The 12578-nt window shown below is 45.5% G+C and overlaps 1 protein-coding gene across 1 annotated transcript in view; it reads right to left on the bottom strand.

The window, feature by feature from the left end:
- MRPS6 (mitochondrial ribosomal protein S6) overlaps positions 1–12578 on the bottom strand; it is a 95910-nt gene that overhangs the window by 17963 nt on the left and 65369 nt on the right. The gene's annotated exons all lie outside the window — the stretch shown is intronic.

Genomic DNA, 12578 nt, shown 5'->3' with positions numbered 1-12578 from the left:
ACAAAAGCATTCAAGATCCCTACAGCTCCATACACAGCCTTCACAAGTTTCTTTCAAATGATTATGGAGCCTATTAGGATGGCGAGTAGACTTTCGTCCGCCCGCCATCCCTGCGGAGCTGGGACCGTCCACCATAGGTGTGCCGGTCCCGCCCGCTGTATCAGGATGCACCCGCCACACTGGCGGGCGCATCCTGGTAGTTTAACATTGCGGACGGTGTTGCTGGCTGCAGTACCGTACACAATGTTAAAAACGATGTTGAGCATTGCGATGCACAACGTGGCAGGCACCGGGCGTTGCCTGCCACCTTGGGTATTGCAACGTCGGGAGGTACCATAGGTACCCCCCAGGTGCAGCACCCCAACCCCATGGGTCCTGTAACGGGCCCCAAAAGTGATTTTCCGTATGCCTTTCCATGCAGATTCTCCGCCATGGAAAGGCATATCCCTCGCTGCCATCGTAGTATGAATGGCAGAGCCTATTGTTGTCTTTTGCCGCCCAGCCGGCAATCATGACGATTGCCGACCAGCGGAAAAGCAGTGGTCGGACTTTCCGTCCGCCGGGGTACCCCCCGCCATGTTAATATGGCGGGAGAAAATGTGGTTGTGATGGCGGGCGAATGGGCACCGCCGGGCGTGGCAGATCCGCCCGCCATCATAATCACCCCCAAAATGTGGCTTCTGGGCATGCTCCACCGTAAATAAACAGCATGCACATTCTCATATACTTTGCTGAAAACATAGGAGAAAATCCTTTTTCACACTCGTAACTGGCAATCGCTTACAAACTAATGCCACACAGATACAAAAATGGTTGGGGGCAATTTCAGAGCCTAAATCCATTGCTGGCATCCAGTAGGTAGCAGGATATTAGAACTTTTGCTGAATCATAGAATAGGAATATATAGAGATCCAAATTAGTTGTATGCTTATTGAATGAAAGAACAAATTCACAATTTAAAAGGCACTCTAAATCAATATATCTCAGTGTTTAGGAGCTCAACTAGCCATTAAGAACGATTTAGTAGACATTCAGGCTTAGGTATTAATTGGCAGAGGTCAGAAATAGTCATAGTTCAGTATGGGAGTAGCAGCGACACAATTGTGTGGATCGAAATTAAACAAACATATTAAGTATGTGCCTTATTATCACTATTAGGTGTGAATCTTCCAAATTAATCTAGACATAGTCCTTGAGAAGTCTGACTGAAGATCACTAGGATGCTAGTAGATGTTTGTCTAGGACACATATAGAAAAAAGGAATAATAAAAGAAAGCCATTAGCATAGTTGTCTTCCAGTATTTCTTGGATTCAAATATTTGGGGATTTTCATTAATGAAGACCCTAAAGAATTGATGCACCAAAATCTAGGATGATCCTTATGGAATTGTCAGTGATGGGGAAGGCAGCCCTATACAAGATAACTGGCAACATTTCTGTATATGCTGCAAAGCACACCATATGACTTCCCAGACAGCTTCTATAGTTTCACAAACGAGACCTTTACCAAACCTAAAACTGTACCACCTGGCAGCATAATTACTAGTGTAGAACAAATGGGAATACGTAGGGCAACAGGATGCAGCCCTGTTGGCCAAAAGAAGGGCATTGTAAACACAAGATGCACTGAGAGAACTATATGGTCGGGGAACCACACGAGTCACTCATACCACGACCGCGACTGTCATTACGTTTTGGAAAAAAACAAGTCGAGCAATGGTATGGAAGGATAAAATAATATCGGAAACACTGCGGTTGGAGTCTGGAATTCTGGTTGACTTGAAGATACTCGAGGGGTTTTACACAGGAGACCTCCTGTGTATATCTACGGTAGGTGACATCTGGGGACCCCCAAGACATGGTGACAATTGACAAACTTAACCACCAATATGAATTGGCAGATTACCAACATTATAACTATCTACAGATCTTCCATGCCCTGGCCATATATTCAGCACTATTGTGCGACATGTCAGATACATTATGCCTGGAATGCAGAGTGCTGGCTGACCCTTTACATAGACACAAAATATCACAAGTTAAAAGAACATTGGCACAGTAACTGTCAGACATCACTAGGTTGACTTAAAAGTAAATGGGAGCAAGACTAGGAATTCCTGGAAGATACAGACTGGGGAAAAGCCTTAAAATACCCAAGAGAGGTTGCAATACGATCTGTCTTTCACTTGATACTGCTAAAAATACTACTTTGAGCCTACAACCCCGGCATTACACTTTTTAAGATGGTAAGTTAGAAATATATAAATGCCAAAGAGGGTGTAACCAAAGAGGCACGCTGATACACACATTATGGGAATGTCCACGGCTAAAATACTTCTGGTCATGGGTACACCAGAATGTCTCGAGCAGCACTAACATGGAATGGGAGCTCAAACACTTCGTCTGTTTGGGGATCTGGGGAGATCAAACAATGACAATGTATACCATGTTATTCTAAAATTTTACACTCATTGTGGCCAGTGTAATGAGGCTATGGGGGAAAGATGGCATGTCCCGGGTGTCACAGTGGGCACCAGAATATGAACTGGTGCATGCTGGCTAAGGAAGCAGTATACAAGGCAATTCTAAAATATCTGGGGCCCATTGCAAGAAATTCAAGAACACAACTGAACAAATGACCACACGGGCCACACAGTGGGGACAAATGTTAGATCGGTAAGATGCGCAGCCAGTCCATACGGCCTCCGAGAAGAGCCGGGTATATGCCTGATTGGCAACCCGTGGGTATAATGCCTAACCGTCTGGAGTCAGCAATATATGTATTATTGAAAGAATGAATTAATGAATATGGGGACTTATAAAGCGTGCAGCTACTACTAGTGTCCCGGCGCTGAGCCCAAAAGCAGGAGGACCAGCTTAATCTTTGAACAGATGGGTTTTCAGATGTTTACGTAAGGTTTTAATAGCCTGACTGCTTCTCGGGGAACAGGATGAGTATTCAAATGTCTGGCAGCTAAAACGGAGCAGGCCGATCCCCCCCATTGTTTTCCATCTGGTAGGAGGGATACACAACAGAAGGGATGATTGTGATCTCAGAGAGCTATTGGAACAGTATGGGATCAATCGGTTCTGTATGTATTTAGGGTCAGTCCTGTAAAAAGTTACGTGTGCTATAGTCAGTCCTTTAAAGATGACCCTCTTCTTCACTGCAGCCACTGTATCTGGTTGTGGAATAGAGATAATTAGGTGCATTTAGGCAGGTTAAACATGAGGCGTATGGCCATGCTCTTTACCTTTTGAAGTTTTTGTATCTGGTAAATCAAGGTACAAGACATCAACATATTCAAGTCTCGACAGAATCAGAGCTTTTACCATAGCATCCTGAGAATTCAGCAAGAGGTTTTGATTATAGCTGTGACCTGGGGCTTAAGGGATAGTTTATTATCTATAAGAAGTCCCAGGTTCCTGGCCATATCAGTAGGAGGGGGCCGGCGGAGGTGAAGCTGTGCAACCGGCAGGCCAAGCAATGGACAGCCTAGCAGAGGATTGTTTCCAAATAGTAGGACCTCTGTTTTATCAGGGTTGAGCTGTAGGACATTAACCCCACAAGGATCTCCTGGGATTTTAACTGAATCATGGAAGAGAATTAGTGGCACTTACACAGATGGTTGTGAAAAGAGCCACGTTTTAAGCACCAAGTTAAATGTTGATGGAGTTCCAAAGAGAAAGGCCCAGCATCAAAATGGTGCACCCACCTTGGGAAGGTCTGAAGAATCTAGGAAGAGTCAAAAGTGAAAGCTTAGCTGAATGAACATCTAGCAGAACAGTGTAAGACTAAGTTTTAGTCAGAAATTGAGGACTCGAGCCATAAAAATAGTCTGTGAACAATGAAAAACCTTAAAAGAAACAGTTCTGACATGTGAGCACCCGCGGAGATTACGAGGCTTAGAAAACAACTCTTAAATTTGCTAGTGGCTACAATGAGCCTGTAAAACATTGTTTACATTAAGGTAAACATGTGTAATGTCGCCTCCACTTGACAAAATAGTAGTCCTGCGGAAATCTCAACTCTGGCACAAATGAGTTTGCACTAAAATCTCAGCTATAATTTGTACAGTTATACCACACATACATTCAGTATCATTGCATTGTCCCAAATCCAATTTATTTAAGAGTTTTATATAGCGCATTTGTCTGTTAGGTTTCATAAAATACTGAGTACAGTTAGAAATCTCTCAGCAAAGATGCTGCGACAAGTGGTTCAGACCCCCGGGACCATGCACACAATTCAGCGAAGACATCGCAGACTTCATCAGCCCGCACGCCCTCGCCTCCTCTGACTACATCCTCCTAGGCGACCTCAACTTCCACCTGGAGAACAACAAGGACAGCAACACCACCACCCTGCTGGACAACCTCGCCAACCTCGGACTCAAGCAACTGGTGAACACCCCCACCCACTACGCCGGCCACACGCTTGACCCCGTCTTCTCCTCCAGCAAGCACATCCCCTTCAGCCACACCACCGGACTTCACTGGACTGATCACAGCTGCGTCCACTTCAGCTTCAGGAGAAACAGGACCCACCACCACCAACAACAGATTCCCCGCCGGAGCTAGAGCAAGATCACCGCCGAGCAGCTCACCACCTCCCTCCGCCAGAACCCTCCCGCCAGCACAACGGACCCCAACGAAGCAGCCAGCAACCTCACAGAGTGGCTCACCAACTGCGCCGACCACCTCGCACCACTAAAGAACCCTCCCAGCAAGCCCAGAAGCAAGAAAGCCCCCTGGTTCACCAACGAACTCAAGGACTCCAAGAAGAACTGCCGCACCCTCGAGAAAGCCTGGCGCCACAATCAGACCTCAGACAACATGACCGCCCTCAAGCACGCCACCCGCAAGCACCACCAGCTGATCCACACCACCAAGAAGACAGCATTCAAAGAACGACTGAACAACAACGCCCAGGACAGCAAGGAACTCTTCAGCATCGTCAAAGAGCTCTCCAACCCCAGCGCCGGAAACAACAACATCACAACCTCGCAAGACCTCTGCGACTCCCTCGCCTCGTTCTTCCACCGCAAGATCGCCGACATACACAACAGCTTCGGCGCACTAGCCACACACCCAATTGCCGAACCAACGCCCCCTACCACCACCCTCTGCAACTGGACCCCGGTCAGCACCGAAGACACCACCTGCACGATGAACACCATCCACTCCGGATCACCTACCGACCCCTGCCCTCACCACGTCTTCAACAAGGCCGACTCCATCATCCCACCCCAACTGCGGGACATCCTCAACACCTCCTTCCACACCGCCACCTTCCCGGAGAGCTGGAAGCACGCCGAGCTCAGCGCCCTCCTGAAGAAACCAACAGCGGACCCCCACCGACCTCAAGAACTTCCGCCCCATCTCGCTCCTCCCTTTTCCTGCCAAAGTCATCGAGAAGACCATCAACAGACAGCTCGCCGCCTTCCTCGAGACGAATGGATCCCTCGACCCCTCGCTGTCCGGTTTCCGAGCCAACCACAGCACCGAGACCGCCCTGATCGCAGCCACGGATGACATCAGATCCCTGCTCGACAACGGGGAAACAGCAGCCCTCATCCTACTGGACCTCTCTGCAGCGTTCGACACAGTCTGCCATTGCACCCTAGTACAGTGCCTCAGCAACACCGGAATCCAAGGGAAAGCACTAGAGTAGATCATCTCGTTCCTCACCGGAAGAACCCAGAGAGTCCGCCTCCCCCCGTTCAGATCCGAGGCCACCGAAGTATTTTGCGGCGTACCACAAGGATCATCCCTCAGCCCGACCCTCTTCAACATATCTACATGAGCCCCCTCGCAGCCATCGCACGCCAACACAACCTCAACATCATCTCCCATGCCGACGATACCCAGCTGATCCTCTACCTCACCAACTACCCCTCCACCGCCAGAACCAGCCCACACGAAGGGATGAAAGACGTCGCCGAGTGGATGAAGAACAGCCGCCTGAAACTGAACTCAGACAAAACGGAAGTCCTCATACTGGGATCTTCGCCCTCCGCCTGGGACGACTCCTGGTGGCCCCCTGCCCTGTGCACCACTCCCAAGCCAACGGACCACGCACGCAACCTGGGCTTCATCCAGGACTCCTCCCTCTCGATGACCAGACAAGTCAACACCGTCTCCGCATCATGCTTCAACACCCTGCGTATGCTCCGTAAGATCTTCCGTTGGATCCCCACCGAGACCAGGAAGACCGTCACCCAGGCACTCGTCACCAGCCGACTGGACTACGTGAACACCCTCTACGCCGGAACCACAGCCAAACTGCAGAAAAGACTCCAACGCATCCAGAACGCCTCAGCACGACTCGTCCTGGACATCCCCCAACACAGCCACATCTCCGGCCACCTGAGAGACCTGCACTGGCTCCCCGTTAGCAATAGGATCACGTTCAGGCTCCTCACCCACGCACACAAGGCTCTCCATGACCTGGGCCCCAAGTACCTCAACGACTGCCTGACCTTCTACGCATCCACCCGCCAGGTACAATGGACCAACCTCGCCCTCACCGCCGTTCCACGCATCCGCAGAGCCACCGCCGGAGGAAGATCCTTCTCCTACCTGGCAGCCAAGACCTGGAACTCCCTCCCATCCACCTTCGGATGACCCAGGACCATCTTTCCTTCAGGAAGCAACTCAAGAACTGCCTGTTCATGCAATAACCTACCCCTCTCCCCCAGCGCCCTGAGACCCTTCCGGGTGAGTAGCGCTATACAAATGTCATGATTGATTGATTATGAAGTACTACGGGGTTGCAGCTGATTAACCATTGTCTGCAGTAATCTGTATGGTTCCAACATTTGTGTGAGGTGAGCGAGTGTTGTTATGTGGTAGGTTGAATTTTGGTTTAACTTTCGGTGGGATTAGTTCGGTTACCCAGGGCCTGCAAAAGAACCTGTTGGAATCCGTGGTGGGTGGTGGAATCAGGCGGGGAGCGGTTATTATTTCCTAGTTGGACCTAGGTATTTTTCGAGAGGTAAAGCTTTGATGGTTCTTTTGACTAATGCTAAGGACAGGTTTGTGCGTATCTCCTGTGGAAGTGAGTTCCAGATTCTGGGAGCATGTCCAGAGAAAGAGCATATGTATAACCATTCTTGCTTGTATCTGGGTGTTTCCAGTAGTAGTGTGTGTGAGCTCTAAAACTGTAATTCCTTCCTGACCATGTCAGTTTTCTTGATAGGTATGTCAGAGTAAGCTGGTGAAGAGCTTCACATGTAAAATACACAGTCTTGAAGATTCATCTTGCTTCAATCGCAAGCCGGATGAGATTGGGTGTAGAACTGGGAATGGGTTGGTAATATCGGACTTGTTAAAGGCGCCTAATTGTAACGAGGACTACAGACTACAATTTTACTTTGCTGCAAACACTTCCATGAAGTCTAGGAAAAGGAGGTGTATGCAACCTTAGTAAAATAACTGTGGGGCTATATATCAGTGCTTGAGAAGTTATCCGGTTCAGTGATCAACAACATTTTTGTATTCGCAATGCAACACTTATTTAACACATGGCTTTAGGACAGTTAAAATGTGGTGCACAATTCCATCAATCTTGACAACTCTATTACAAGCTTAAAAGTAAATATTCTAACACATGCAGGGGTTTCTCACGCCTTCGATATTAGGGCTGGGTTAATAATTTGCTAACATGATTAAAAAAAATTAGCAGCCTGGCGCTCTGAGGGAAAAGCTGAATCTGTAATGTGGGAAACATTTACACCTACGCAAGGTGACCTCTCCTTAAATGTGTTGCAGCTTGAAATACTCAAGAACAATGAATTCAGTGTAAGCAGTGAATAAACCTCTTGTAACATTTCAAAAAGGAATGGACGCCAAAAGAATCACATAAGAGCCAAGTGATTTATGCATTGTAGGACCAGAGCTTTAACTTAGATTACAATACCATAAATTGCTGTGATCGATTATCGCTTTTTAACAACCACCACTTCAGTAACTGCATATTTTAGGATGAGACCAACCAATTGGGATCCGAATCACAAAGCATTTAGGGTGTCCTACCTGAAACGTGGGTACACAAAAAAAAACTCTTTTTAAAAGCAAATTTCCGACTGAAGTTTAGAAAACGAGCACAACTGCAATTTTAAGGTCAGAAAGTGCACTTTAAGGTTTGCTACACGAGGCATTTGGAAAATACAATGTTTGGCAGCATTCTTATATCTCCTGCAGGTAGTTTTCCACAGTGGATAGACAGTCAATTTTGCACCTTATCAAAGCATATCTGCATCACATTAATGCAGTAGAAATTGCCCCGCCTCATAGAAAATCTGCAAGGGTGACTGCATTTTTACATTAGTTTTGAAATGTCAGATTTTTTGGAGGAAATCTGCTGCCAATTTAAGGGAAACGAAATGTAAGTAGATTTCCAACTTTCAAACTTGGCCCCTTGATAATATAAATGTTCACATCGTTCTTGAAGCAATACACCACTGTCAACACAGCAATGGCATATTAATGTTAAAATATTTCCTACATAAACAAACATTAGTTACAGTAGGACTTCTGTGACCTATAGAATCCCAACAATTCATTACTGCCGGTGTGTGACCTAGTCCTCTAGCATCAATGCATCATTGCTTTGCTCTCCTGTGCAAGTAAACTTTACAACAGACCCCCTAACCTTTAGCCTCAGGAATGCTTCCTGCTATGTTACATCTCTGAAAATGCAAGCACAAAGTCCAATTGCAATGGCCACAAGCGCTGTGTTCAGTAGATTGAAGGCATGATGGCTCGTAAGACGATGTGCAATTTTTCCAATTTTGTGTTCTTTTAATTCATTCAAAGTGAAATAGCATACTTTAAATGTTTTTTGGGACAAAGACTATTCTTGAGGGTCCAAAGTGGAGTCTGATGGGGCAGGGGAGAGGTGTGATACCTAGTGTAGGAGACTAAGGCAAATACTGATGATCACGCCGTAAAAGCTGCAAGCATAACAAGGGGACCAACCGTGGTACCTGAAGCATGGTTGGATGTAGCCACAGGTCTTTGCAGTAAAAGCGAAGTCACACCAGAAATGATTTAAGGGAAGAGATCACTTTCCTTATTTGAAGCAGACTAATACCCTCTAGACTGAGAGCAGCTGCGATTAAGCATTTGAAAATTGTAACAGAAAAGACTACAAGAATTACTGAGTATGGAATAGGACAACATTTTTCTACCGGTTAAATCTTGATTACAATGTGATCTTCGTCGGAGGCAGCCTAGGTGAAAATGTTCAGTAGAAAAAGAACAGCACCGAGAAGGATGAAGCAATGAAGCTATCCGGGGGGATAGTGCCCTTTCTGGATAGTTGCTCCTCCTTCACCCCGATCTTCTCAAGCTCACAAGTAAAGAGCTTTTGACAAACAAATGTCCCACAAAAAAGGTCCTTATCTTCTTAAGTTATGTTTGAAGCATTGTCATCTGGCCTGGCCTCTGGGCCTCACTCCTCTAGAGCTCAATTGTGCAGGGTTCCACACATCTTCCCAGCAGCCAGCCATCTAACTGGCTGTACATTTATTAATAGCCTCCTCTTAAACTGGACCTTCTCAAGAGTTCTGGACCTAAGACCCTCCAGAGGCAAAATCTCCTAGTACGCAGGCAGCAGAGTTGATATACAAAATGTGTGGACACAGTCTGGCACTGTCTCTCCTGGACTCGGTCTAGCTGGACAAAGATTAAGTCAGGTTTAGGAGTAGCTCTCGCAATGTTATTATAGCAGGCTGGCAGGGACTGCTCAAGCACAGCAGACGTGAAGGTTTGCCTCCTCCTTCTGTTTCAATATGGTTCTAAAGTACCAGAGGGACAGGTATGAGTTTTTAAACTTGGGCACAACCTTGCCACCGGTCGGTAATCTTTATCCAATCAATAAAACAATTCTTAAAATCTACTTTCCCATAGCTCCTGTTGTGGAAGGATGGCTGCCTTGTGGCACCAACCCTGCTAGAACTGTTTTCAGGCAAGAATCCAAAACCCTGATGACAGCTGCGTGGCTATGAAGCCCCTTTCTTCACTCACAAATAACTAGTTCAGCCCAATCAATCTCAAAGGCATGTTAACACTATCATGTGGTCCAGAATGTTCCACAAAGCGTGGAGCTCTTCACGAACAGATGTCAGGGCATCAATTCCAGGCCAGCACATCGCTCACCTTCTTAGTACGGTATGTTCTTCCTTGAAACAACAGGGTTTGAGACCAGGCTTGCAAGAGAATCTGGTCACTTAATGCAACATCCACAATGACGCATTTGACAAAAGGACAGCCATAACATTTTACATAACTGGCAGGATTCTCAAGATAATAAATACATTATTTCCATCACAAGGATACGATTTTTCCCATTTTAGTGTTTTGCTGACCTTTTGCAGAGCTAATTTAGTCTTTTGCCTTTCAAACACAATCTTGAACACCTACAATTTGAAAAATCTTTCCAGAACCAAAATAAACTTGTGTGGACAGACTTTTCAATCATATTCTGAATTAGCCCAGTTTCATGTGTTTGCAGAGACAACGTCTTATGTAGGTTTTCACCTTAACATTTGATGGCCACAAAACAAGGCAACAGTTTATTAGAAACGTGGAAAATAGTACATAGTGTATCTATAATAGATGCAATAATATATTACAGAGGTTTACCCTCAGAGACTCTTCCTGTTTGCAGTACACTTTTTTCAAAGTCAGAGCCAGGAATAGATGTGTGTTTAATATTAAGGAATACGGTAAACACATCAATTAGCTGAAACCTATGTTCTGGAGTTCATAATCGTAAGTAGTATAATTCGACCAGTTCAGTCAGCCTTCACTTGTTCCATTCCTGTGATAAAAGGAATATTGTATTGCAAAGCCCTCTTCCAAATTCCCCCTAACTACCTGTAAAAAAGTATAAGGCAGACCCATGCCTAATATTAGTGTACAGATGACAGCATCACGGTCCGCATACACTTAATGAAGCAGGCTCAGTGCATTCTTCAAGGGAAGTTATTTACCACTGGATTTCAACCTCCTGTTTTTAGCTCTGAAAACAATTGTAGGTACCAGTAACCTCCCTTCAACACACTGCATCATCAATTTATGCGCATCATTTGTGGTCCTTCCCAAGTCAATTCAATCAATTGGACAGATTAGTGTATGTTTATGTGTAGGATAAGCAGCTGTTTTTTTTTTTAAAACAGAATTTTATATAGCGCAAACTATTCATTTTTTTGTTAGGCACGCGGAGATTAAGTGATTTGCCCAGAATCACAGGATGTTCAGCTGTCATTGCCGAGACTTGAACCCAGTTCCCCAGATTCGAGGTCCACCGCCCTCTCCCCAGCTGTTCCCGATAGCAGGAGAAATGTTTCTTTTCAGTTTCACCTCCTGTAACCCTGATTTTACAATATCATCATTGTTTGGTTGTTTCCATTTCTACTGGGTAAATCAGGGCCAGAGAACACGTTTGACATAGCAGGGCGTTTGCTGCTGTTCTCGAGGGTCCATCTGCAGGCAACCTTATCAGGTCTGAATCCACAAAACAACAATTGAGAAGTCATACTTAGAGGTGGGTTGAGAAATGTCATTCGAGGAATAGCTACGGGCTATCTCCGAAGATCCTTGATAACTTTTTCTGAGAATCTGATTTTTACGTAGCATGTTTATCAAAGTCTTGTAGCTTTGGAGTACAAAAGTTATAGGATTTTCCATTACTTTGCCCGCCAATACATATTTTACCAACATTCAAATAATGAAACGCTGAATCTCCTGTGCAGGGTCTTTAACCTCTAACCTACATGTCACAAAGACTCCAACAACCAAAACATTAACCACATTGGGCTAATCTTATCTATAGTCAATAAAATCTTGAGGATGCTGCTGCTCGTGCCAACACTTTTGGAGTAAGAGCATCAAAGCAGAGAGCACAGGAGCCTACAGGACCTTGCATTCTTTGCCACCTTAGGTATATTTTTCTTTCAGGTTGGGATGAGTGCATAACAACTGGGATGAGAGTGTAGGAACACATCTTCAAACCACATACATAATTGCTTGCAGATTCTTGCTCTTACCTTCAGCTACAGAAGAGGGCCTGGTGGGTCTGGCCATTACTTGGTAAATTGCAAGAACAGTATTATATAAACAAAAGGAGTGGGGTTTGAAATGTTGACTGAATGGCAGTGGGGTGATCATGAAACCATAATTCGAAAACAAACTTGAAACTATTTCATTTTCAATGAAATGTGGCAGAAGCCTAGGAAAACCTTTGATGCTGTGGCCAACTAATTTGGGATGAATTTGGATCCATAAGGGTGCCCAATCAACACGACCGGTGAGAAGGAGCTGACCATTACTCGAGTTTCCATTGCCTTTTAAATTAGAGATTTTGTAATAACCGAGAAGACTGTGATTCATGTATGTCTGGAGTATAGAAGGCACTTGAAATAAAGAATGTACACCTCCTCATGCTACTGAAGGCCTTTGGCAACTTGCATTGTAATGTCGCCTCAACCCTAAAATGCTCTCAGCTGGTTTGAAACAAACCCGCAATCTAGCTAAAAGACTGCTGTGAACACAAGCTCATCTGCAGAAGG

The sequence above is a fragment of the Lissotriton vulgaris genome, chromosome 8, assembly GCF_964263255.1.
Source record: "Lissotriton vulgaris chromosome 8, aLisVul1.2, whole genome shotgun sequence".
NCBI classification, from domain to species: domain Eukaryota; kingdom Metazoa; phylum Chordata; class Amphibia; order Caudata; family Salamandridae; genus Lissotriton; species Lissotriton vulgaris.
Note: the sequence above shows the minus strand (reverse complement) of the source record. Positions and strands in the feature narration are given on the sequence as shown.